This window comes from Manis pentadactyla, chromosome 14 (genome assembly GCF_030020395.1).
Source record: "Manis pentadactyla isolate mManPen7 chromosome 14, mManPen7.hap1, whole genome shotgun sequence".
In the NCBI taxonomy this organism is placed as follows: Eukaryota; Metazoa; Chordata; class Mammalia; order Pholidota; family Manidae; genus Manis; species Manis pentadactyla.
Window position 1 is genome coordinate 61270298 of NC_080032.1, and position 27255 is coordinate 61297552.

At 44.4% G+C, this 27255-nt stretch overlaps 1 protein-coding gene across 6 annotated transcripts in view; it reads right to left on the reverse strand.

Moving 5' to 3' along the window:
• TSPAN11 (tetraspanin 11) overlaps positions 1 to 4893 on the reverse strand; it is a 67388-nt gene extending 62495 nt beyond the window's left edge. For all 6 annotated transcript variants that reach the window (XR_005029411.2, XM_057491263.1, XM_036908290.2 and 3 more), the window contains exon 1: positions 4752 to 4893. The gene's annotated coding sequence lies outside the window, so the exon portion shown is untranslated. The remainder of the gene's footprint in view (positions 1 to 4751) is intronic.
• Between the last annotated feature and the right edge of the window lie 22362 nt (positions 4894 to 27255).

Consider the following 27255-nt stretch of genomic DNA (forward strand, 5'->3'; position numbering starts at 1 on the left):
GCTTTGTGCTAGTTGCCAGGGACAAATAGTCAGTAAATATAACTTCTGTCCTCAAGTAGTTGTGAGCAATATGATTGTGAAGCTAGGAATGGGACATTGTTCTCCAAATGTAAAACACTAGTACTGACCTATAAAATGGGTTTCTGAGGGAGGAATTTCTTTACAATTGTTCAAGAACACACACCAGAATCTTGGACCTTTTCCTGTCAAAGAGGCTTCAGAGTCTAGCTACCACACCTGCATGGTTAAAGAGGATAATGCTTTTTGTTCCTTGATTTTGCAATCTGTCCCAGACCTCAGACACACTGGACAGCGCCAGTCCACTCCTGTGCATTGTTCTTTTCTCTTCTGAGCCTTTTAAACACACTAGGATTTGTCAGAAAAAGACCTAAGCTTATCTTTTAAAAATGTAAATGCAGCCAGGTGGACACTGCATAGTGAAATCACTATCATTTACATGGTCTGTGATTCTTTTTTTCAGAAGAAGAAACAAATTTTCATTTGCAATGAAGTTTGGCTGAGAAGAACCTTTCTAAATATGAGATCCTTTAAAAAAGAAAAAGAAGAAGAATCTGTAAACTGGGACAAAGGTGAGAGCCACTGCAGGTCATCACCCACTACCATCAAAGAGCAAAGTTCACTGACTACATCAAGACAGATCAGGGAGCCGACGCAGCAATTTCCCGTTACATTTCCTGAACTTCTAACATCCTCAGTACTTGAATTCTTGGTACTTTGCTGTAAAGCTCCTTAAGCCTTAGGACGGGCCCTGTGTGTGCATGAAGGGGCAGTGGGCGGGGAGAGAGAAGCTGCTGAAACCCAGCTGCTGCCTCCTTCCTCCCCGTGGTTGCGTGTGGGGAGTGGACTGGGCCAGGTGGAAAGGCACCCAGAGGAGCAAAGGGGTGCTTGGCTGGACTGGGGACGTATCCAGCAGGTGGTCACGCACCTCCTGATGACTGACGGGACTCAGGGACACAGCTGCACAGCAGTCACCACTGGGGGAGCCCCTTCTCACCAGGCACCCTCTCCCAAGTGTGTACTGCTGTCAGCGGCCGCTTGGGCGCTCCGAGCTGCTCTGTACATTGACCTTCTCAAGCTTAATTCAGGCATCTTTACCCAGGCTGGGAGTAAGAGATCATTTCCTCGGTTTACTACTGAGGAAACTGAAGCTTGGGGAGGTCATGCAATGCAAGGGAGGTCACCCAGAGAGGAAGGGGCAGAGCTGGGACTCCTGGCCGCCGTGTCTGCCCCAGAGCTGGGCTCTCTGCTCTCTGGTTTTTCCTGTTCTCTGAATTCCAGCTCCAGCTGTAGCTTGGGCGAGTGCCACACAGTCTGAACTCAGCTGTTAATTTTTTGGGAGTGAGTTTAATCTCCTCGACAACTAGACTCTTGGGTTTTAGGGGCCAGGTCTTTATGAATTTCTCAGGTCTTAAGAGGCGAGGCTCAGAGCAGGCATCAGTTCCATCCGCCGTGCAGGGCACTGACTTGTCAGTACAGACCTGACAACCCTGGGAACGCGCAAGCGTCAGCCAGAGCATGTCTCGTGTCTCCTCACAGTCCCTGTCCTCAACCGCCTGCCTATAACAACACAAAGAACAACACAAAGAAACAACTCAACGTCCTCCTTGCTTCCTGGATATACTTATGAATCAGTAACATTAATATTATATATCAATATCAGATGTATGTGATAGTATATATATTATATAACCATATCCTAGTATGTGGTGGCAAGCACATATTCTGGGCCAAAAACCGTCTGGATACAGGAGTCACAGTGCACCCTGCTGATGGTTCACAGGAAGACACGACATGAGCGTGTTTCCCGTGGGGCCGACATGGGCGCTCTAAGTGTAGGTCAGGATGTGCCACCACGTCGATGTCCTCTAGGCTCGGGAATCACCCAGAGAGAAGGGTTCCTCTACAATGCCAGCCACTTATGAGAAACAATGCTGTGCAGACTCCTAGGGAGGAGGAGCCCGTCTACGCAGTTTGCCTGGGAACACACCCAAGTGACAGGCCCACTGACCCTAAACAGGCAGCTCTCAGACCTCAGTGTGTGGCTCCTCCATGTGGGCTAGTGCCCATCTCACATGTGGTCCGGAGTTCCCACATACCCCTCACTGCTGTACTGGGGGCAAAATTATTTTCCTATTAACCTTGATCCAAAATTCAGGAAATTAAACCAGCTGCAAAAAACCAGCCAGATGATGAAGTCGGTGGCCAGGCAGAACTAGGTGCCCCCCCCCAACCCCCCAGGCCTACCACCCCGGGTGTGTGCATCCCTGCCTTTGGTCCTCCTCCAGGACCCAGAGTGCATTACTTCCAGATGCAGTAGTACAATCATTTCCACTCGGAACTGGCCCTTAAGACTCTTCTGATAAAATAGTTTTCTGGTTTTATTTTAGTGGGAGGGCCCTTTCTACAAAGGAAATCCTCCCTGGAAGCCAATCTGTAACTCAGATAACCCCGAGCTGCTTGCATGAGGGACTGTGGCCCTGTCTATGGGGCTTGCTTCTCCCTCAAGAGCTCCAAAGAGGGCAAACTGAAGACCATTCAGCCATTTCCTTATTCAGTTATTCTCTCACTCACTAACAACCTTTCTTGAGTACCTACTATGTTCCAGGTGCTGGCAAGCCAGCAGGTCACAGGACAAGGGAGGTCCTGCCTTGCCGAAGTGCACAGCATCAGATGCAGCAGAAAGGAGGTCGGACAAAGTAAGTGCTATGTGGGAATTAGGTCAGGGAGATGTGATTGTGGCCAGGAGAAGGCTACTTTAGATGGGGGATCCAGAAAGGCCTCTCCAAGGAAGGGAACATAGTTGCTGAGAGCAGACTGCTGATCTGGAAAGATGCCCTGATGTGACCATGAGGAAGCAGACCCACAGAGGTGAACTGACTTTCCCCAGGTCACCCAGTGGGTAGGAGGCTGAGCCGGGGATTGACCCCTGGGACCTCCAGGCTCCCCAGCCAGGGCTCTTCCCTGTCACAGTGTTTACTAAACAGCTGCACATGCAAAGAAGGCTCGGTGACCAGGGCATCCAAGAGCCCACAAACCACCAACTGGTGTTCAGGGCTGTCTGCCATGAATCTCGCCACCTGCCCTCCCCAGCTGGTTACAGCCTGGGGGGCTCTGTGACCCACAAGACTGCACCCTGCAGTTGACAGGTTGACATTGCAGACCCGTGGCCTGGGCTAGAAAAGCTCCCTCTTCTCCTGTCCCTCTGGCTGCAAATTGGAAAGGGCTCTTCACGGAATCCACCGGGGCCATGAAGATGAAAGTAAGACGTGGCTGGCCTGGGGAAAGTCTCTCTGGAAAGTCATGCTGCTCTAGCCACTACAATTTAAAGGGCAGCCAAGCCAGTTTGCCCCGGGTGCGGCAGAAGGCATTCACACAGAACTAGGGCCCACCCAGACCTACCGATCTTACACACCAGGGGTCTGAAGCAGGCCTCTTATGCTGAGCATTATAGAAGCAGCATGCAAATGGCTCCCTCTACTACCTGCAAACCCAGCAGCATGGCCTCAAAGCTTTCTCCAGACCTCAGACTCCGCACATGAGGTGTCACATTCAGAGACCTGTGCAGGGAACATCACTACTGACAGAGTAACAACCACTAAGTTCTCATTCACACCCAGGTCTCCAGACTCCCAGCTGTAGCTTCTTCCCACTAGAACCCATCAGCCCACAAATTGAACACAGACTATCCACCCTGGCCTAATACCACCCTCCTTCTCTCCTCCACCCTGCCACCTACATCCTATGCCCTGGGGTGTACTTGGGGAGTTTTTCCAGAAGCTGCCTCTTTTCTCTACACCACCCCTGCCTCATAATGTGTGCTGGTGTGCAGGAGATGTGTAGCAACTTAGACCCACGTGGAGATGCTCTCCTGCCCAACCCAGCTGAGCCCTTCTCCCTTTTCATATTTTCCAGCCAATTCACCCACACATCTCCAGTGAAAATGATACAGCCTAGAACTTTCCACACCTTCCTTCTTCCATACCAAACCAACCAACTGCACATGCAGGAATGGACAGACACAGGCGACAGGGCCTGCACAACTATGTCCCCACAATCCACAGGTGTGCCCTTGGGACTGGATGAGAACTCTGCAGAGACCAGACCCACTGAAGTACACCAGCTGCATTTAGCAAACTCTGTTGTGCATGGGGTACCAAGCCAAGGACTGTGCAATTCTAGCTAGCATCACTCTGGACCTGTCACCTCAGGCTAATGCATAAGAGCCATCCACAGACAGAATGGCATTCTGAAGAGGGACATATGTGCACTGAGCACCCTGGGCGGCACAAGGCACTGAGTCCAGAGCTCTCTCGCAAAGGCAGACCAAGGAGGAGAGTTACAGACACATATGCTGCAGACCGGGGACGGGCACCGGCGTCTACACGTCCGTCCAGCGTGTCCGGAGGATTCCTGCCCCACTCCTCATCCAAAGTCTGCTGCCCTGCCCGCCTGGGCCCGCCACCGGCCTGCTCCGGGAGCGCGGGGCGGGCAGGGAGGTGTGGGGGCGCCCCCTCCTCCCCGGCCTGGCCGGGTCCCGCCACTCCGGCGCCCCCACCCGGACCCCTGGCTCCCGCCTCCCCGCGCCGCCGGGGCCCCACTTCCCCGGGCCTGGCCGGGCCCCCTCCTCCCCGGCGCGCCCCCCGGACCCCTGCCTCCCACTGGCCTGGCCGTGCCCCCGCCCCACCGCAGGCGGCCCGAGCCCGCGCTCCGCCGCCGCGCCCCGCACTTACCGGCCGTGGCAGCGGGGCTCCGGGCGCAGAGGGAGGCGGCGGGGGTCTGCTCGCGGCTCCGGGGGCTGAACCGGGACAGGGGCGGCCGCCTCGCAGCCCCGCACCGGGCACTTCCTGCCGCCGCGCGGCCGCCCGGCCCCGCCCTGCGGCGCGCGTCCCCGCGCCCACCCCCGCGCCCCTGGCTCCCAGCTCCGGCACTCCCGCCCCGCCTGGAGCCCGGCCGGCGCCTTTGTTTGGGAGCGGGCCTCCCTGCAGTTCGAAGCACACGGAGCGAATTGAGTGGAGATGGGGACAGCGGTGTGGTGGCCTGGGGGACCCTGCGAGGACGCGGGGAAGGACGGGGTCGCGGCGGCTTACAGATCCCCCACCCCCAGGGCCTCTCTCGGGCCTGCTGTCCCGTAGGTTGGCGCCTGGTGGAGAGGGACATCCTCAGGGTCCTGGGAGACGCGGGCCCCTGGGGGTGCCCAGGGACTCTAGGGACAAGCCCCTCTGCTCACAGACTCTGCTCTCCCCCACACCGCCCCCACCGTGCATAAGGAAGACCCCAATCACTGCCCTGTCCCTCTGAGAGACTGTGGACCCTCGACTCTGCGTTTCCTGGGCTCAGGGAGAGTCGAGATCTCTTCCTAGACTGGAGAGAAAAGGGAAGGTAGTCATGGGGCCCACCTCTGCCGGGGCTGAGAACAGGTGCACAGCCGCCTAGGGGGCCTGCATTTCATGTTATTTCCCCAAGCCTGTGCTTATCCAACCACGTTCTTTTGAAGCTTGACTGCAGTGAGCATGGTTACCCATTGACCAGGATGCTGGTCAGGGAAGCCTTGGAAGCAGGGCGAGCCGAGGAGGCCCAGCCCCGGGGCACCAAGTCTGAACAGCCCACGCTGCTGAGGAAGGATTAGCAGAGGGAGGCGGGCGGGGCTTTCAGATGACTGCAGTCCGGAGGAGCACCCAGAGCGGCCCGGGGAGATCAGATGGAGAGTGTGGATAAGGTGAGGGGCCGGCCTGGGGCAGAGCAGGTGTACAGAGAAGAGGGGCTAGAGGGCCAGGGCCCTGCAGGCACCAGGACCCAGGGTAAGGGATGCCCACATGCCCCCCTCTGGGGGAGGCACCCCAGAAAACAGAGTAAGGGTGAGGCTTGGGGCCTCTTGAATTATTCCAGGGTGAGGAGTACAGCACCAATTGCCCCTGCCTGGGGGCATCCAGATCCAATTGGTGGTGCAGGGACACAAATCAGGTCCCCTTGCTTCCATTTGAGGGGACCCTAAGGGTTGTCCCAGCTCCAGAGCCTCCTGGGGATTGGCTGAGGCCTCTGTGGAAACCATCTCTCAGTTCACATTCACTTCCTGCCCCAGTCCTATGTCCTCACTTCCTTACAGGTATTGCTCCTAAGAGAACCACCCTTATACCTCCTACATGCAGACCTCCATACCATGCAGGGCCTGGTTCCTGGAATTCAACCTGGGACATGGGGTCACTGAGAAAGGGTGAGTGCAGCAAGAGCAGGTAGGACAGTGGTAAGGGCAGGGCCTGAACACCCAGCGGGAGCTTTAGGGAGTAAGGTCGGCAGCAAGGGTGGGACACAGACTTGTACAAGCCCGGGTGGTGGCCTCCCTCTGACCTGCTTCCAAGGCTTCTAATGTAGAAGACCTTGACCTCTAATGAAGCAGTTTCAAGAGACAAATTTTTCAGAAGTCAGAGGAGCTGGTGTTAAAGGAAAAGACTGAGCAATGGGAAGAGGGAGGAGAGTTATTCATAAAGAAGTGGGTTTTCAAAAGAAGCAGAGGGGAGAAGAGCAGAGCAGGCCTGAGAGGGAGAAGAGGGCTGTCGGTGGGTGGGGGGCAGGGAGAGCATGTTCACTACCAACGCTAACATTCAAGCCAGCATGAGGGAAGGGAGTGTGGGAAAACGTTTTGGAGGATTGTTTTAGCATAATGAGAAGGCACATGATAAATGAACCACTGGACCAGACAGCCTTCTCAGCACTATCCCTAATAACATCCAACATCTAGATGAGAGAACCAACAGAAATATATGAAATTGAAAATTTCCCAGTAGCTACATTTTAAAATATAGAAAAAAAGAGAGGCAAAATTCACTTTAATGATACATTTTATTTAACACAATATATCTAAAATATGACCATTTCAACATGCATCAGTATAAAAAATATTAATGAGATATTTTACATTTTCTTCCTGCTGCCAACTCTGGTGTGTATTTTGCACTCACAGCACAGCAGAGTTCAGATACTCAGTTTTCACTGGAAATATCTGAGCTGTACCTCGATTTCATAACATTTATGGTTGTTGAAGTAGATTTACACATTTAACATGCTTATGTTTTCCAATAACTGAATCCAGTGATCAGTTTTTAAATTTAAATATAAGCTAATTAAATTTAATTGAAATAAAAATCACACTTGGCACATCTCTAGCGCTCACCAGCTCCATGTGGCTAGTGGCACCTATGAGACCACACAGGCCTAGAGTAGGAATTCCTGGATTTCTGGATTCTGGCCTTTGTTTTATCCTCACCTTTTAGGAAGGATGGATCCCTGCTCTCACCCAGCACTGATCCAGTAACAAGATACTAATCTCTTCCACTGTACCTTGCAGAGCACACTCAAAGAAGATCAGGGAGAAAGCTGAGAATCCAGCATCTGTGGAAGGGACATGCAGGTTTGGCTTAGAGGACTGAGGACAATGACCTCTGAGCTGGAAGCCCTCCATTCTGATTGTTATCTGCATTCACATGAGGAATGCTAGGCTTTCTTTGTCAAGCTGGGCGCCCTGAGATTGAACTGACAGTGCACGGAGCAGCTCTTGCTGCCATGATCCCCCCTTTTAGTAGTTTTGCTTGAGCTCTTAGCACTGGCTGAGTCAAAGACACTTGGGTGTGGCTGCTGGGTCTTGGCCTCATTTCCTGCATCTGCAAGATGGGGAGAGGAGTCTTTTATTTGGGAAAAAATGGGATCCTGAATATGAAGCTACTGTGAAGGGTAGGTTTTGCGTCCTGGGTTTGGAGACCTGTCTCCTCACCCAGGCCGGGAGCACATCTGGCCTGCTGCTGCTTTCAGGGTGCACGCCGGCACTGTTTGCCTGCCTTACATCTGAGGGAGATTTCATCAGGGGATGCTAGAGTGATGGAAGTCTCAGAGACTCCTTCAGAGATGTAAAAATAATATTAATAACATTTAAATTTCCTTCTTGGCTCTAAAATGACCTGCATCTGTTACTTGGAGGTCCAGGACAAGTCTTATGGGATCACCTCCACGACAGCACAGGGCCTGAGAGCTTTGCTTCCCAGCAACAGTATCAATAGCCATTCAGAAAATCTCTCTCTTTTTTTTTTTTGGTGGATGGGTACACACATTACACATACACACCCCACACACTGAAGAGTATGATCTGGTATGGTTGGCATCCTCAGGAGGTATGCATATTAGCTTAGCTTAGCATTCAGGTTGCCCTGTAAATTCTTATAGGCCAGGAAATGTCAAATTTGGATTTCTCCATCCCCTGAGCACAAGCCTGTCTTTCAAAACAATTTCCAGTCGCTACCTAGGAGGGCTGCAAGGAAGCCAAGATTCCCTTGACAGCCTCTATTGCCACCTCCCTGACATTCCTGCTTGGTTAAGCTGCCACCCTGATGGCGTCCTGATAAGAGCTCTTGGGATGGGCTCTGAGCCATTCCCAGGAAAAATAGCTGTGTTCTTGGACATAGAAAGACCCAGGTGGAAGGCATTTCCTTCTGCCTCCACATCACATAGCTTGTCTGACCCGGCTTGTTCCCCATCTTTACAAGGGGGAGAAACTCCTCCCAAGATTCTTCCTACTCTCTTGGAGAGTGGAAAGTGGCCTTAGTTTCTTCATCCATGTGAAAAATTGTGCTAAATAGCATCTGGTCAGCATTTTTTCCTCTTTCAAAAGGAGTGGGGGATGACCAGATGGTAAATTTTGATAATTTAGAATAGTTTGAATTCAACCTGCATTTAACTATGGACTTAATCACTGAGCGTCCTCATTTTTGCAATACTCCCTAGAGGTAAAGATTGTGGAATTGAACCACAATCTCAAGTATAATTCCCATGAGAGAGATGTTACTCCAAAAGTAGGAGTTGTTAAACTGTTTTAATGCTTGCTTCCAATAACACCAAGAATATTAGTTGCACCAATTAGTGGTTAAAGTAATTATTGATCTTCATTAACAGTTTTAAAGAATCACTCAGATGTCCAACTGCTTGTCATGCTCCCGGTATTCTACGTGAAGGACTTTACAGCCCGGTTCTTTCCCAGTAGAATATTATTTAAGGCAAAACATAGAAAAACACAACTGGGGTGCAGAAAACATAAATACAGACAGCTGAGAAAATATATAATAAGATGCAAAATGATACTTAAATACACTTAAATTCAAGGTCACATGTTGGGAAAGATAGGAAGCCTTTGGATAAACAGGGTGAATGTTCCTGGAGCATCTACGCTGGGATTTATTTTTTTGGGAATAAGGTAATAAGGTTTTTAATTACAAAAGTATAAGATTTTGTGAATAAAGTGAAGGTTCCTATGGCCAGGATTCTTACCTGTGGGCAATACATTACTATTGACTCTATATAAAGAGCTCCGCCCAGTGCTCTGGGCGACAGGGTGGTTTGGCTGCAGGAGATCTGAGACAAGACTGGAGTGGTGGCAGCACAGAGGACAGAGACTGAGACGGCTGCATGTGGGTAGAGAGGCCCAGATGAGAGACTCACTCTGAGTGGACAGGATTCTAGTGATTGACCTGCCACCGTGGGAATAAAGTTGGGTATAAACCTTTTCACCCCAAGAACGTTCCATTATTCCATTATCATTTTTTGGTCTCATTGAATCCTTAGTGAATTTGTCTGGGGCTGAAACCCATTGGCAAGACAGATTTATATATGCTCATTGTAGAAAATTTGATCAATATGAAATATTAAAGAAGACTGTAAAATTACCTGAAATCTTAGTAATCGGAAATAATGTCTGTATTATTTTGATGAATACACTTTCAGTTGTGTATGTTTGTAACCTGATTTATTTCATTTTAGAATATTTCTAGTCATCATTTTATGTCAATGGATTTGAGAATACATTACATCATTTTTGGTATAATATGCGGATGTACCAAAGTTTATTTAACCAATCCCCTATTGGTGGATATTTAAGATGCTTTCAATTAAAAAAATATTTCCGATATGGTTTTGAAACATTTTTTCCACATGTATCTCTCCTTTCTTATTTAACTATTTCTTCATGATAAGTTGCTAAAAATGGAAGCAGAAAATACCATGTTTTGTGTGTGTGGATAGACACACATGTACAAATATATACACATATAATTCATAGAAAAAGTTGGAAGAGTATGCTTCAAACTTGAATATATTGGGGAGACAGTCTGTGAGGAAAATGAAAGTTCCTATGGCCAGGATCCTCACCTGAACCTAACCTACTTGATGATGTAACTGGCCTGCTGCTAGGCTACTGCTTCCACATCCTAGGCAATGAGCTATTACTGACCGAGTCACTATATAAAGAGCTCTGTCCAGTGCTCTAGGTGGAGGCAGAGATGGAAGTGGATTATGGACCTGTGAACTGTTGGAAGCAGATGTGATTCTAGTGCTAGACCTACTGATAGGAGAATAAAGCCGGGTATAAACCTTTTTACCCCAAGAACGTTCCATTTTCATTATTTCGTCTCACTGAATCCATAGTGAACTTGCCCAGGGCTTAAACCCATTGGCAAGACACAGTCAAACAGGAATTTTTTGTGGGGAGTGGGGGACTTTTCATTTTATTCATTGATTTTTGAAACATTTTTATTAAGTTATCATTGATATACAATCTTATGCTCAGGTTTCACATGAGCAACATTGTGGTTACTACATTTCCCCCTATTATCAAGTCCCCACCACATAACCCATAACAATCACTGTCCATCAGCATAGTAAGAGGCTATAGAGTCACTACTTGTCTCTCTTTGTGCTAAACTGCCTTCCCCAGGCCCCCCCTGTATTATGTGTGCTAATCAAAATACCCCTTAATACCCTTATCCCTCCCTTCCAACCCACCTTCCCCACCCCCTTCCCTTTGGTAACCTCTAGTCCCTTCTTGGGTTCTATGAGTCTGCTGCTGTTTTGTTCCTTCAGTTTTTGCTTTGTTCTTATACTCCACAGATGAGTGAGATCATTTGATACTTGTCTTTCGCCGCGTGGCTTATTTCACTGAACATAATACCCTCTAGCTCCATCCATGTTGTTGCAAATGGTAGGATTGTTTTTCCTCTTATGGCTGAATAATATTCCATTGTGTATATGTACCACCTCTTCTTTATCCATTCATCTACAGATGGACACTTAGGTTGCTTTCATGTCTTGGCTATTGTAAACAGTGCTGCGATAAACATAGGGGTGCATGTGTCTTTTTGAATCTGTGATCCTTTTCCTTAGGGTAAATTCCTAGGAGTGGAATTCCTGGGTCAAATGGTATGTCTATTTTTAGTTTTTTGAGGAACCTCCATACTGTTTTCCACAATGGTTGAACTAATTTATATTACCACTAGCAGTGTAGGAGGATTCTCCTTTCTCTGCATCTTCGCCAGCATTTGTTGTTGCTTGTCTTGTGGATGTTGGCCATCCTAACTGGTGTGAGGTGATATCTCATTGTGGTTTTAATTTGCATTTCTCTGATGATTAGCAATGTGGAGCATCTTTTCATGTGCCTGTTGGCCATCTGAATTTCTTCTTTGGAGAAGTGTCTGTTCAATCCTCTGCCCATTTTTTAATTGGGTTATTTGCTTTTTGGGTGTTGAGGCATGTGAGCTCTTTATATATTTTGGATGTTAACCCCTTTTTGGATGTGTCATTTATGAATATATTCTCCCATACTGTAGGATGTCATTTTGTTCTATTGATGGTGTCCTTTGCTGTACAGAAGCTTTTTAGTTTGATGTAGTCTCACTTGTTCATTTTTGCTTTTGTTTCCCTTGTCTGTTGAGAAATGTTCATGAAAAAGTTGCTCATGTTTATATTCAAGAGAGTTTTATCTATGTTTTCTCCTAAGAGTTTTATGATTTCATGACTTAAATTCAGGTCTTTGATCCATTTCAAGTTTACTTTTGTGTATGGAGTTAGACAGTAATCCAGTTTCATTCTCTTATACATAGCTGTCCAGTTTTGCCAACACCAGTTGTTGAAGAGGCTGTCATTGTATGTCCATGTCTCCTTTATCATATATTAATTGACCATATATGTGTGGGTTTTTGTCTGGGCTCTCTCTATTCTATTCTGTTGATCTATGGCTCTGTTCTTGTGCCAGTACCAAAACTGTCTTGATTACTGTGGCTTTGCAGTAGAGCTTGAAGTTGGGGGAACATAATCCCCACAGCTTTATTCTTCCTTCTAAGAATTGTTTTGGCTATTCGGGGTCTTTTGTAGTTCCATATGAATTTTAGAACTATTTGTTCTAGTTTGTTGAAGAATGCTGTTAGTATTTTGAAAGGGATTGCATTGAATCTGTAGATTGCTTTAGGCATGATGGCCATTTTGACAATACTAATTCTTTCTACCCATGAACATGGGATGTATTTCCACTTATTAGTGTCTTCTTTAATTTCTCTCAAGAGTTTTCAGAGTATAGGTCTTTCACTTCCTTGGTTAAGTTTATTCCTAGGTATTTAATTCTTTTTGATGCAATTGTGAATGAATTGTTTCCCTGATTTCTCTTTCTGCTAGTTCATCATTAGTGTATAGGAATGCAACAGATTTCTGTGTATTAATTTTGCATCCTGAGACTTTGATGAATTTAGATATTAGTTCTAGTAGTTTTGGAGTGGATTATTTAGGTTTTTTATGCACAGTATCATGTTATCTGCAAACAGTCACAGTTTAACTTGTTCCTTGCCAATCTGGATGCCTTTTATTTCTTTGTGTTGTCTGATTGCCATGGCTAGGACCTCCAGTACTATGTTAAATAAAAGTGGGGAGCTTGGGTATCCTTGTCTTGTTCCCGATCTTACGGGAAAACCTTTCAGCTTTTCACTGTTAAGTATGATGTTGGTGGTGGGTTCATCATATATGACCTTTATTATGTTGAGGTACTTGCCCTCTATACCCATTTTGTTGAGAGTTTTTATCATGAATGGATGTTGAATTTTGTCAAATGCTTTTTCAGCATCTATGGAGATGATCATGTGATTTTTGTCCCTCTTTTTATTGATGTAGTAGATGATGTTGATGGATTTTCAAATACTGTTCCATCCTTGCATCCCTGGAATAAATCCCACTTGATGATGATGTATAATCTTTTTGATGCATTTTTGAACTGAGTTTGATAATATTTTGTTGAGTATTTTTGTATCTAAGTTCATCAGGAATATTCGTCTGTAGTTTCCTTTTCTAGTGGTGTCTTTGTCTAGTTTTGGTATTAGAGAGGTGCTGGCCTCATAGAATGAGTTCGAAGTATTCTCTCCTCTTCTACTTTTTGGAAAACTTTAAGGAGGATGGGTATTGTCTTCTTTAAATGTCAAATAAAATTCAGCAGTGAAGCCATCTGCTCTGGAAATTTTGTTCTTGGATAGTTTTTGATTACTGATTCAATTTCGTTGCTGGTAATTGGTCTGTTCAGATTTTCTGTTTCTTCCTGGGTCACTCTTGGAAGGTTTTATTTTTCTAGAAAGTTGTCCATTCTCCTAGATTATCCAATTTGTTAGCATATAAATTTTCATAGTATTCTCTTATAATTCTTTGTATTTCTGTGGGGTCCATTGTGATTTTTCCTTTCTCATTTCTGATTCTGTTTATGTGTGTAGACTTTTTTTCTTGATAAGTCTGGCTAGGGGTTTATCTATTTTGTTAATTTTCTCAAAGAACCAGCTCTTGGTTTCCTTAATTCTTCCTATTGTTTTATTCTTGTCAATTTTATTTATTTCTTCTCTGATCTTTATTATGTCCCTCCTTCTACTGGCATTGGGCCTCATTTGTTCTTCCTTTTCCAGTTCCCTTAATTGTGAATTTAGACTGTTCATTAGGGATTGTTCTTTCTTCTTTAAATAGACCTGAATTGCTATATAATTCCTCTTAGAACTGCCTTTGTTGTGTCCCACAGAGGTTGGAGCATTCAGCTATTTTCATTTGTCTCCATATATTGCTTGATGTCTGTTTTAATTTGGTCATTGATTCACTGATTATTTTGGAGCATGTTGTTAAGCTTCCATGTGTTTGTGGGCTTTTTGTGTTTTTTTTGCATAATTTATTTCTAGTTTCATACCTTGGTGTTCTGAGAAGCTGGTTGGCACAGTTTCAATCCTTCTGAATTAACTGTGGCTCTTTTTGTGGCCTAGTATGTGATCCATTCTGGAAAATGTTCCTTGTGCTCTTGAGAAGAATGTGTATCCTGCAGCTTTTGGGTGGAGTGTTCTGTTAGGTCCATCTGTTCTAATGTGTTGTTCAGTACCTCTGTGTCCTTACTTATTTCTGTCTGGTTGATCTGTCCTTTGGAGTGAGTGGTGTGTTTAAGTCTCCTACAATGAATGCATTGCATTCTATTTCCCCCTTTAATTCTGTTAGCATTTGTTTCACATATTTGGGTGCTCCTGTGTTGGGTGCATAGATATTTATAATGGTTATATCCTCTTGTTGGACTGACCCCTTTATCAGTATATAATGTCCTTCTTTGTCTCTTGTTACTTTCTTTGTTTTGAAGTCTATTTTATCTGATACAAGTATTGCAACTCTTGCTTTTTTCTCCCTATCATTTGCATGAAATATCTTTTTCCATCCCTTCACTTTTAGTCTGTGTTTGTCTTTGAGTTTGAAGTGAGTCTCTTGTAGGCAGCATATAGATGGGTCTTGCTTTTTTATCCATTCTGTAGCTCTATGTCTTTTGATTGGTGCATTCAGTCCATTTACATTTAGGGTGATTGTTGATAGATATGTACTTATTGCACTGCAGGCTCTGGATTCATGGTTAGCAAAATTTCAAGGGCAGCTTCTTTACTATCTAACAGTCTAACATAACTCGCTTATTACACTATTATAAACACAATCTGAAGATTCTTTTTTTATCCCTTCTTTTTCTTCCTCCTCCACTCTTTATATGTTAGGTGTCATATTCTATACTTTTTGTGTATCCATTGACTGACTTTGTGGGTAGCTTATTTAATTTTGCATTTGGTTAGTAATTAATTGGTCTATTTCCTTTGCTGTGGTTTTATTTTCTCTGGTGACAGCTATTTAGCTTTAGGAGCACTTCCATCTAGAGCAGTTCCTTTAAAATACACAGTTGAGATGGTTTGTGGGAGGCAAATTCTCTCAACTTTTGCTTATCTGGAAATTGTTTAATCCTTCCTTCAAATTTAAGTGACATTATTGCTGGGTAGATTATTCTTGGTTCATGGCCCTTCTGTTTCATTGCATTAAATATATCATGACACTCCCTTCTGGCCTGTAAAGTTTCTACTGAGAAGTCTGATGATAGCCTAATAGGTTTTCCTTTGTAGGTGATTTTTTTTCTCTCTCTGGCTGCTTTTGATACGGTGTCCCTGTCTTTGATCTTTGTCATTTAAATTATTATATGTCTTGGTGTTGTCTTCCTTGGGTCCCTTGTGTTGGCAGATATGAGCACTTCCATGGCCTGAGAGACTATTTCCTTTCCCAGATTGGGGAAGTTTTCAGCAATTATTTCTTCAAACACACTTTCTATCCCTTTTTCTCTCTCTTCTCCTTTTGTTACCCCTATAATGAGAATATTGTTCCATTTGGATTGGTCACTCAGTTCTCTTAATATTCTTTCATTCCTAGAGATCGTTTTTACTCTTTTGCCTCAGCTTCTTTATATTCCTGTTCTCTAATTTCTATTCCATTTATCATTTCCTCTACCTTATCTAATCTGCTTTTCAATCCTTCCATTGTATGTTTCATTTTAGCTACTGTATTTTTCAAGGTGTCTATCTCCCTCCTGAAGTCATCCCTTAGCTCTTGAATATTTTTCTGTAGCTCCTTTAGCATGCTTATGACTTTTATTTTGAATTCTTTTTCAGAAAGATTGGTGATTTCAGTTTCACTGAGCCCTCTTTCTGGTATTTGAGTGATTTTGGATTGAACAAGGTTCTTCTGCCTTTTCATAATCTTATTGGATACTGAGAAATATTAGGTTTGTGTAGGCAGCATCCTCTAGTGCCCAGAATCTCTGCTTTTCAGAGCTGCCCAGCAACTTGAGTGATGGCAGTGGTCACAGGTGAGCAGTGCCGGTGCCTACCCTAAGGAGAGAGCTCTTTTGTGCTTCCTGGCCACAATGTCCACCTTTGCTGTCTGAGCAAGTGGGCTGCATGCAGGGAGCAGCCTCTGCATTAAGTCCCCAAGCTGCCATAGGTGGGGCTGCCCTCCTGTTGCCCTGTAGCAATGGCGGGGGTCACAGACAAGCCTCACCAGAGCCTGCTGGGAGGACAGAGCTCTTTCCTGCTTCCTGGCTGCAGTGTCTGCTTCTGCTGTCAGGGCCAGTGAACTGCATGCAAGAAGAAGACTCTGTGTGAAGCTGCTGTAGTTGCTGTAGTTGGGGCTGCCCTCCAGCTGGCCTGGCATGATGGTGGGAGCAGCAGGTTTGCATGCAGGTGCTGGCTGGGAGGAAGGAGTGGCAGGATGCTTATCGTGGTGGTGGGGCCCTTGGGGCTGCTTTGCCAGCCAGGGGGATGAGCTCCTGTAGCTCCTGTAAGTTCCCAACCTCCTGGGCTGAGTGTGCCAGGATGACTTTGTCCACCTGTTCCTTCTCTGGAGCAGCAAGCTCTGTGTAATCCTTGCCCCTTTAGCAGCCCTCTCACTGTCGGGAAGTCTTTCAAAGCACCTGCCTTTCTTGTCCCAGAGCAGCCAGTTGTGGAAACCTGTTTTCCACAAGTGGCTGGAATCTCAGTCTCTGACTTTGTTTTTCAGCCCCTCTAGTCTCCAGAGCACCATGCAATGTGGGTTTGTGCTCCCGGGGTAGATTTCTAGGGCTGGGAATTTAGAAGTTCTGGGCTTCTACTCCCTCACCTCTCTGTCTCTCTTCTTCCCACCAGTGAGTTGGGGTGGCGGGGAGTGCTTGGGTCCTGCCGGGTTGCAGCTTTATTACTTTAATCATTTCTGTGAGATGTTCTCTTTTCTCAGATGTAGACTGGCTGGTGCAATCTTATTTCTGGTCACTGTTATAGGAATAGTTGTATTTGCTATATTTTCATACTATACGTGGTTTGGGGAGGAGAGTTCTGCCTCACTTCTCACGCCACCATCTTTTTTCAAATCTCATCAAGAGGAATTTTACCAAATCTGTAATGTTTGTTTTCATAAGGAGAAAATATCTGTGTAACTTAAAATTAGTTGAAAACTAAAGGTAACAATAGCAAAAAGGACAAGATAAAGTAGTTATCAGCTGATAATCACTCATCATTGGAAATAAAACTGCTCTCATCTGCTGAAAAAAATTAAAGGTAAATATTGGAAGAAAAGAAATAGTATTTTGAAACAAAGAAAAACTGACCACCATACTGGAGACCACCAGAAAGATTTCTAAGGCCTAAATATTGAGGGTTTCATTCACTCTGGGAGTCTCAAAATGGCCACCCATGAAAAACTAAAGACCATCTGTTAAGGCTAAACAATTTGCATCTGCATTCCTATTAAGGGATAAGCAAAATGCTCACCTTTCCTTGTAATTTTCTCCCAGATTCAGTTGCCCAACAGGATGTGTATTGGCCCCACCTTTTCTTTGCAGAATGTATCTTATTTAAATGAAGTGTACCCCTGTGAAGTCCTCTCTTGCTTGTCTTTTCCAAGATATAAAACCTTTGCATGACTTTTATCTTCCTGGGTCTAGGTCCAAATTCTTGCTCAAACAAAATTCTCTTTATTTTTAAGGTGATGTTAATGAATTTTTCATCAACAGGATATATACACTGTAAACTGCTAAAAGAAAAAAAGAAAGGCAACACCTAAAAGTTTGATCAATACAACAAAAGTAAGGAATTGAAAAAAGAAAAGAAACAGCAAGAAAGCTTAGTAAGTGGATAATACAGGTATATGGACAAAATAAGTCCAAATATGCCAATGTTCACAATTTAATGTGATTTGGTTAAAATCTCCATTAAAAGGTAGTGTCTTATCAATAGGTTTTAGCCTCAGGTAAGTTCATTATGCATTCAGTGAGACCAAGGAATGACAATGGAATGTTCTTGGGGTGAAAGGGTTCATTACCTGGCTTGTTCTCCCAGCGATAGGTTGAGCCCTAGAATTACATCTGCATCCAGCAGTCTGCAGGTCTGTAATCCTCCTTTGTCTCTGCCTCTGCCCAGAGTACTGGGCAGAGCTCTTTACTTAGTGACTTAGTCAGTAATAGCTTATTGCCTGCAGGTGTGGAAACATTAGCCTAGCAGTAGGCCAGTTATATCATCAAGTAGTTTAAGTTCAGGTGAGGATCCTGGCCATAGGAACCTTTGCTTTATCGACAGGTAGCAACTCTCATATTGGGTAACAAAATTAAGTTATTTAAGACCCAGAAAGTTGCAAAATAAAAGGATGGAAAAGATGTATTAGCCAAGGAAATGCTAACACCAAGAAACAGGTATGCCAATATTAAAAAAAAAAAAAAGATTCAAAGCCCAAAAAAATTAATGGTCCATGAAGAGGTTTTTTTGTTTTATTCTTGTCAACTTTTGAATCTTTGAGCAATTTAAAAAAATGTATAAAGCAAAAATGACAGCTCAAGTAGACAAAAAATAACCAAGGATTTAGATATGTACTATCCAGTTCAGTCACCAATTCATGCCCCCTAGTATAGTTGGTAAGCCAGCAGGCTACTGAAGACCTAAAATACAGCAGGTCCCCAACTGAGACATGCTGCAACACACATCGGATATCAAAGACTTGGCATGAAAAATAATGTAAAATATCTCATAACATTTAAAAATATTGATTACATGTTGAAAAGATAATATTTTAGATATATATTGAGTTAAATAAAATCTAGTAGAATTAATCTCACCAGTTTATTTTTGCTTATTTTAATGTGACTGCTAGAACATTTAAAAAAACAGATGTGGCTCACATAATATTTTTATCAGACAGCACGGAAGAGGATTTGAGTACTACAACTAATAAGTATGGACTAATACTTCAAGGGAGCATTTTGACTTATCAGAGTTTACATTCTTTTCAAACATTCATGCTGTATTCATAAATTGATCAGTTACATAGCCTCATGATCTCAAAAATGTCTAAAAACTAGCTCTTACATAGGCTGATACCTAACCACAGTACATTCTCACAGCTCCCAAGGAAATCCTTGTTGCCTGTTCCAAATGTGTTGTCCTCTCAGTGACTGTGGGGAGGTGTCTGTGCAGGTGGGTTCTCTGCATAGCAAGTCCCTTTGGGGGCCTTGTATCTCCATCTGGGGAGACATAGGAACCCACATTACTGGAGGTCTAACCCTGCTGACTGGCCCAGCCCACAGGATTGGTGAGTCAGAATTCCCTGTTAGAGAGCAGTGATGACAGCTTCCCAGGGAAATACCCTATGTGCAAACTGCTCCCTGTTTACTGATGATGGGATGGGTGGGCCTCCTGGCCCAGCTGTTCTGAATCATCCAAGTGATAATGCTGACGAGGGCGGCAGGCTCTGCTCCACGTGGATTTGACCACTCCGAGCTTGAGGAACCATTTTTCCCCTGAGGAGTTTATTCTGCTCACATTTGGCGTGAGGGTTTTGTCATATTATTTCTTCATCAATCCAATTCTTCCTTTAAAAAAAAAAAACCTCAGTATTTTTAGTCTTCAGGTAGCACCCTTCCTTGATTTCCAGCAACTTTATAGATGTATTTCTTTTTCAAAATATTATTCCTGTTACTTCATGGAACTTTGAGTAGATGGGGATGTAGAAGTGGGTATTGCTGGGGAGGAAGAACTTTCCTCTCTCTTTTGAGGTTCTTCTAGCTGGTTTAAGAATCAAATTGACATCAGATAGATTAACAGAAAAAAGAGAAAAACAAAGTTTAGTTATGTATGTGCAGGGAATCCACAGACACAGATTCCAAAGGCAGTCAGGGAAACTGAAGTGTGTGTGTCCGCCTGAACCAAGAAGTGGACAGAGGTTTGAGACTTCAAAGGAAGAGGGAAGCAACTCACAGGAATATGAAAGAGTAAGTGTTTGGTAAATAAATGTTTGGTACACCACACAGAAACAATGGGACAGAGAGGAATATCAATAGACTTTGGCACATCCCTCCCTGTCTACCGCCACGAGGTTGTATTATGATGTAGTCAGCTATGGTGACAGCTCTCTTCCTGGCAGGTCTGCAGGTCCTCTGTCTAAATTCTTTTGATGCTGTTGTGGGGGTGTCAAAGCTTCTTTCTGAGTCTTTTGGGTCTTGATAGTCTTCAACTCTGAAATAACCTGCATGTCACAATGGCACATCCTGGGGTGGCCTGCTCTAGGCCCCTACAGTATCTAATTTGTCTTGATGTCTTGATTCCATCAGCAGATGTCAATTTTTGCATATTTGTTTCATAACCAGTCCTTTTATTAATAACATCTTGCCTATTAAAATAAACATGAATATGTCATTAAGAAGAATGCAGGATGTGGAGAAAACGGAACCCTCATGCCCTGTTGGTGGGAATGTACCCTGTGGAAAACAGTGTAGAGGTTCCTCAAAAAATAAATATAGAAATACTATATTACCCAGCAATTCTACTTCTGGGTATTCATCTGAGGAAAACAAAAACACAGACTCAAAAAGATGCCTCTCCGCCCATGTTCATTGCAGCATTATTTATATTTATAATAGCCAAGATACGGAGGCTACCTAAGTGTCCCATCAATAGACGAAAATGTGACATACACACACACACACACACACACACACGCACACACACGATGGAATATTTTTCAGCCATGGAAAAGAATGAAATCTTGCCATTTGCAACAACATGGGTGGCACTTGAGGGCATTATGCTAAATGAAAGAAGTCAGGCAGACAAAGGCAAATACTATATGATTTCATGTATGTGTGGAATCCAAAAAACCAAAACCAAAAACCAAGCTTCTAGATACAGAGAACAGATTGGTAGTGACCAGAGGCAGGGGTTGGGAGTGGGAGAAATGTGTGAAGGGGGTCAAACTGTAGAAAGTTCCAGGTCTTGGGCATGTAATGGACAGCATGGTGACTATAGTTAATAATACTATATTGCATGTTTGAAAGTTGCTAAGAGAGATCTTGCAAGTTGTCATCACAAGAAAAAAATTTTTTTTGTAATTATGTAAGGTGATGGGTATTAAGACATATTGTGGTGATCATTTAGCAATATATGCAATATTGAATCACTAGGTCATTTACCTGAAAGTAACATAATGTTAGGTGTCAATTATACCTCAGTTAAAAAGAGAATGTAAAATATGCATGCATTTTTCAATAAATGGGAACTCTCAAACAAATCATATGGTTGTGGAGAGTTACTAATATCCAAGATTCTTGTTGTTGTTAGTGAAATTTTGAAAGTTCTGCTAGAAAAGGTTTTTGATGTCTTTAATTAGCCTCTCAGTCTTCTGCCCACCCCATCTTTCTCTCATACACAAAGAAATAGTCCATTTCCAATAAAGGTAAAATGCTCTAATAAGGTCTCCCTCAACTAGAGCACTGGCTTCATGGCTATGCAACCTGTGTGCTTAAAAGTGGCCCGCACTTCACTGAACACTCGGCTGGTGTCCTCTCGAAATTCTTAGTAATTTTTTAACAAAAGGTCCCACATTTGCATTGGGTTGCACAAAACAGGGAACTGATCTTGACTACAGGCTTCTATTCTGCAGAGCCTAGTCCTTGATATTTCTGCAAAATGCTTAGCTAGTGTTTTGTGTTTTCCACCTAAGTTAAAAGATCAAGGTTTGCAGCATTTTACTTACCCCAGAGAAAGTTCCATTATGTTTCTTTGGAATAATCTTACTTTTCTACAGGGTTTGGGTGGGGATTTGAGTCTGGGGGGAAGCGTATGACCAGGGTCATGTCTTCAGCACTCTCTTGTCAGCTGGCTTCCCCGTCACTCTTGACACTCTTTTCCCTCTCTAGCCATTTCTCAGCTTGCAGTTAGTACATAAAACTTGTTGTTTCTTCCATACATTTGTACAAGTGGTCCCCATTTCTTGGAACCCTTTCTCACCCTGTCTGCTTGGATGACAACTCCTGCTTGATCTTCAAAACTTATTTATCACCTCCTTTAGGAAGCCCTCCTTGGCCTCTCTAGGTAGAACTAAGTGCCTTGCTTCTATTAATTTCATGCCTCCAGTAAGAACTTAATCATGGAGCTGGAATTCTTTCCTTCTACACCTCTTTCCCACCAGACTAGTGGCTTCCAACTTTTTTATTTGAGTGTATGTTACTAATTTTCTTGTGTGTGTGTGGCATTAAATTACTAAAAACAGATAAAATGAGTCAAGAATAATTATAATGCAATTACTGCTGCAGTATAACTGGGTCTCTCAGTGACTATAAGAGCATCCACTGTTACCACATTATCACTTGGTCTCCTTTTAACATTAGTTTGCTGTTCTGAGTACATCCCCTTGTGTATCTCACATCTTACATTTTCTTATGTTTCAATAAACACCAATTTGGCTAGATTTTGCATCTCTCGCTTCCTCTCATAGCCAGCTGACTCCCCTCTCCACTGTCACGTTGCTTCTCAGGGCATGTTTTATTTCATAAACATTGTTAATATGCATATTCCATTAGAGCAAAAATACATGTCGACATTATTGAAATTTGGCCTCCCATTATGACCACCAGGAGGAGTTGCACAGGTTGTTCACTGTGCAAGGGTTGAGGTCAGAAAGAAGATCAATGGCCAGCTGTGGTCTGTTCATTAGACTGTGTGCCTACCAGACTACATCTGTCCAGAAGGGGTTCCTCATCCTAATTATATAAAAGGTACCATTTGCACTAGTGGGTTCTGTGGCTCAGGACACCCCAGGCTGCTGCAGAGGTCGGTGGGGGAACTGCTGGAGAGCAAGGACTGGATTTTATTCATCTTTACTTCTCCAGCACTTAGCATAGTACTGGGCAATAACAGATCTCAATAAATGTAGAATATATTATAAAACAATCAAGAGCCTCTGCTGATGTCATGCAACATGATTTGAGCCTAGTCTAAAACAGTGTTAACATAAATTTCCCAAATCTATGTGCTGGGTGGCAGCTCTTAAATGTTATGGATACCCTGGGTGATGTGGTGGCGGTGGCTGTCCCCTGCATCGTGCATAGCCTGGATCCTTCACATCTGTGCTGAGGTCCACAAAGTCCCTGGAAGTGCTTCAGGCTCATAGCCATCATTAGTCAAATGTACTGCTCATGAAATAAAGGCCAGGAGGCGTTGCACGGAGTCACTTCCTTCTTGTCAAGTAGGAATCCCTGTAGTCTTTCTCCCTGCTCCATGTTCTACATATCACATTCGTGATGAGCACAGTTTTAGAAGTTAGAACACATTGAGAATTTCTTTAAAATTTTTATTTATTTACTTTTTAAAAATTTTATTTTGGTATTGTTAATGTACAATTACTTGAACAACATTATGGTCACTGGAATCCCCCTAATATCAAGTCCCCCCCACATACCCCATTATGGTCACTGTCCATCAGCACAGCAAGACGCTATAGAATCATTACCTGTCTTCTCTGCATATGTTGCCTTTCCCGTGTCCCACCCCTCGCTACATTATGTGTGCTAATCATAATGTTCCTTTTTCCCCCTTGTCCCTCCCTTCCCACCCATCCTCCCCAGTCCCTTTCCCTTTGGTAACTGTTAGTCCATTCTTGGGTTCTGTGGGTCTGCTGCTGTTTTTTTCCTTCAGTTTTTGCTTTGTTCTTAGACTCCACAGATGAATGAAATCATTTGGTACCTGTCTTTCTCCACCTGGCTTATTTCACTGAGCATTATATCCTCCAGCTCCATCCATGTTGCTGCAAATGGTAGGATTTGTTTTCTTCTTATGGCTGAATAATATTCCATTGTGTATATGTATCACCTCTTCTTTATCCGTTCATCTACTGATGGACACTTAGGTTGCTTCCATTTCTTGGCTATTGTAAATAGTGCTGCAATAAACATAGGGGTGCATCTGTCTTTTTCAAACTGGGCTGCTGTATTCTTAGGGTAAATTCTTAGGAGTGGAATTCCTGGGTCAAATGGTATGTCTATTTTTAGTTTTTTGAGGAACCCCATATTGCTTTCCACAATCGTTGAATTAATTTACATTCCCACCAGCAGTATAGGAGGGTTCCCCTTTCTTTACATCCTGGCCAACATGTGTTGTTGTTTGTCTTTTGGATGTTAGCCATCCTAACAGGTGTGACTTGATATCTCATTGTGGTTTTAATCTGCATTTCTCTGATGATTAGCGATGTTGAGCATCTTTTCATGTACCTGTTGGCCATCTGAATTTCTTCTTTGGAGAAGTGTCTGCTCAGATCCTCTGCCCATTTTTTAATAGGCTTATTTGCTTTTTGTTTGTTGAGGTGTGTGAGCTCTTTATATAACTTGGATGTCAACCCCTAATTGGATATGTCATTTATGAATATATTCTCCCATACTGTAGGATGCCTTTTGTTGTATTGATGGTGTCCTTTGCTGTACAGAAGCTTTTTAGTTTGATATAGTTTCACTTGTTCATTTTTGCTTTTGTTTCCATTGCCCGAGGAGATATGTTCATGAAGAAGTTGCTCATGTCCAAGAGATTTTTGCCCATACATTTTTCTAAGAGTTTTATGGTTTCATGACTTATATTCAGGTCTTTGATCCATTTTGAGTTTACTTTTATGTATGGGGTTAGACAGCAATCCAGTTTCATTCTCTTGCATGTAGCTGTCTAGGTTTGCCAACACCAGCTGTTGAAGAGGTTGTCATTTCCCCATTGTATGTCCATGGCTCCTTGGTCATATATAAATTGACCATATATGCTTGGGTTTATATCTGGGCTCTCTAGTCTGGTCCACTGGTCTGTGGGTCTGTTCTTGTGCCAGTACCAAATTGTCTTGATTACTGTGGCTTTGTAGTAGAGCTTGGAATCAGGGAGCATAATTCCCCCTGCTTTATTCTTCCTTCTCAGGATTGCTTTGGCTATTTGGGGTCTTTTGTCATTCCATATGAATTTTAGAACACATCAAAAATTTTTAAATCCTGAAGCTGGAAGATGACTTTGAGGTCCTCCAGCTCTATTTCATTTATGATTAGGAGCCTGAGGCCTAGAGAGGGAAGTGGTATCACTTGGTATGTTTTTTGAAATGGCAACTAGAACCCAGTTTAAGACTAATTCCCTCCTGCAAGTCATGTGCTCCTTCTATTCCTTCCTTATTCAGTCCTATAGCAGTTGCCTGCTCCCACCCCTCCCACAAATCGCCCTCCTTGGCCATTCCCTAATCCTGCTCTAAATAATGGCAGAGCCAAGCTCCAGGAGAGATAGGAATTGGAAATGGCAAAAAGGTTTATCTGTTGACTCGGCTGGGCTCTGTGCTACCCAAGAATGCCTTTGGGCAGACTCTTACAGGATAAGGGCAGGGAAGGTCGGCTGAGTGAGGGACTGCAGGTGGGTGCCTTATGGGTGTGACTTACCATTTGACTTTATGTCAAGTACAACATCCAGAAACAAAATTCACATACTTTTTCAAATGCATAATTCCTACCACATTCCTCCTGTCGTCTCAAGTGTTTGTTTCTGAAACCTTGAGGGGAGCAATGTGGGAGGTTAGCCGGCAGGCTTTCAAAGATGTCTCTCTGGGAGCCTGTGCATGGGGTCCGTGGAGGATCTTGCGGGGGTTGGGGCTTTCCCACCATGCTCCCACCCACTTGGCTCTGTCTGGCAGGGGGGCTGCCAGCCGGCTGGGAGCCCTCTGGGCATATCTTGGCAGCAGAGTCGATCTCTGGGACCTCACCTAGGGCCTCAAGGGACTGTGTGCTTCCTTCCATCTGACAGATGGGGGATCCTGAGGCTCCTGCGGAGAGGGAGCGGTTCCCAAGGGTCATGAAGGGAGGGAGACCCTGGTGAGCAGCAGACAGGGGCTCCATGCTGCCCTCTGTCTGGTGCCCTGGCTCCTGCCTCCTCCTCCAGTTGGGATGACTTCTCTGAGGGCTATCTGCCTGCATGTGGGGTCACGGAGCTTGGAGGACATGGGGTTGGGAGGGAGGGAAAACAGGGTAAGAAGCGAGTCCCTGGGCAAGTGTTTGAAGAGAGATAGAAGAGGGGAATGAGGTGGGGATGGCGGAAGCATGCCTGTAACCATGGTAGTCCTCACCCCCCAGCAAGCTTCATCAGAGAAGCCTCTTTGTCCCACATGATCTAAGGGAGGTCTTACTGTCCCCCTATTATTTTCTCTGTTCTTTTCTATTATAGCCCTTATTGTGAATTGTAACTGCCTGTTTGCTTTGTGTGGTTTTTCTTGTTCAGTATCTGTCCAGGCCATTAGATGGTAAGGTCCAAAGGCAGGGAACATATTGGATTTTTTTGCTGCAGGACCCAGCAGGGCCTGGCATATAGTAGGCAGGCAACAAATATTTGGTGAGAGAATGAATGGAGATTTGTTTTTGTTTTAAACATTCATGGCTCACTTTGGACAATGATATGAGCAGAAATCTCACTGACCATTGAATAGCTGCCTCTGATCTTTGTGAGTACTCATCATTAGGTGTGCGTTGGAGCCAATAGAAATGGTTTTTTGGATCATCCATGAGTCATTTTCTAAGTGATGAGGCAGATAACCAAGGGATTAATGTATTTTCCTATGGACATGAGCTAATTCAAGGTACAAGATTGTTTTTGACTTTATTATTCCTCATATTTACTCCACTGAATAATTAATGGTCCTAGACACAGTGATTTGTAGTTGTTTATCTTACTTTTGTCTTGAAAAATGGCATTAAAGGGTTTTGGTTTTTCTCCCTTGACGTGATTATGTAAGGGTTGCAAGGGACCTTAAGAACCCTAAGGGACTAAAACCACCAGGCCCACTGTGCATAGTGTCAAGGGTGCTGCTCATAGGTGAGAGGCACCACCGAGCGGCCATTCCCAGCCCTGCTGCTTGCAGGAGCAGCCTTGGGAAATCCCCGGGTTTACGGTTTAATGGGGACACGACCCCGAGGGCTGTAGGCATTGCTGGACGACTCATCTCCCTCTTTTGATTCTTGCCTTTTCCTGTTCTTTCCACTGCATCCAGAATCATCTTTTCAAAGCTTAAGTGACAGCATGGAGCACATGGGCTTAAAAGCCTCCAGTGACCTCTCATTATGCTGCGAACCGAACCAAAGTCCCTCTCCCTGGACTATGGGGCCCTATGGGACTCGCCCTCGACCTGCCTCTCCCACCTTGTTGCTTTGTTCTCTCCCTTGCTCACTGAATGCAGGCACAGCGACCTCCTTTCTCGTCCTCATTTAGCCAAGCTCCTTCCCCAGTCAGGTGTGCCCTCTGCCCGACCATCCTTCCCCCAGAT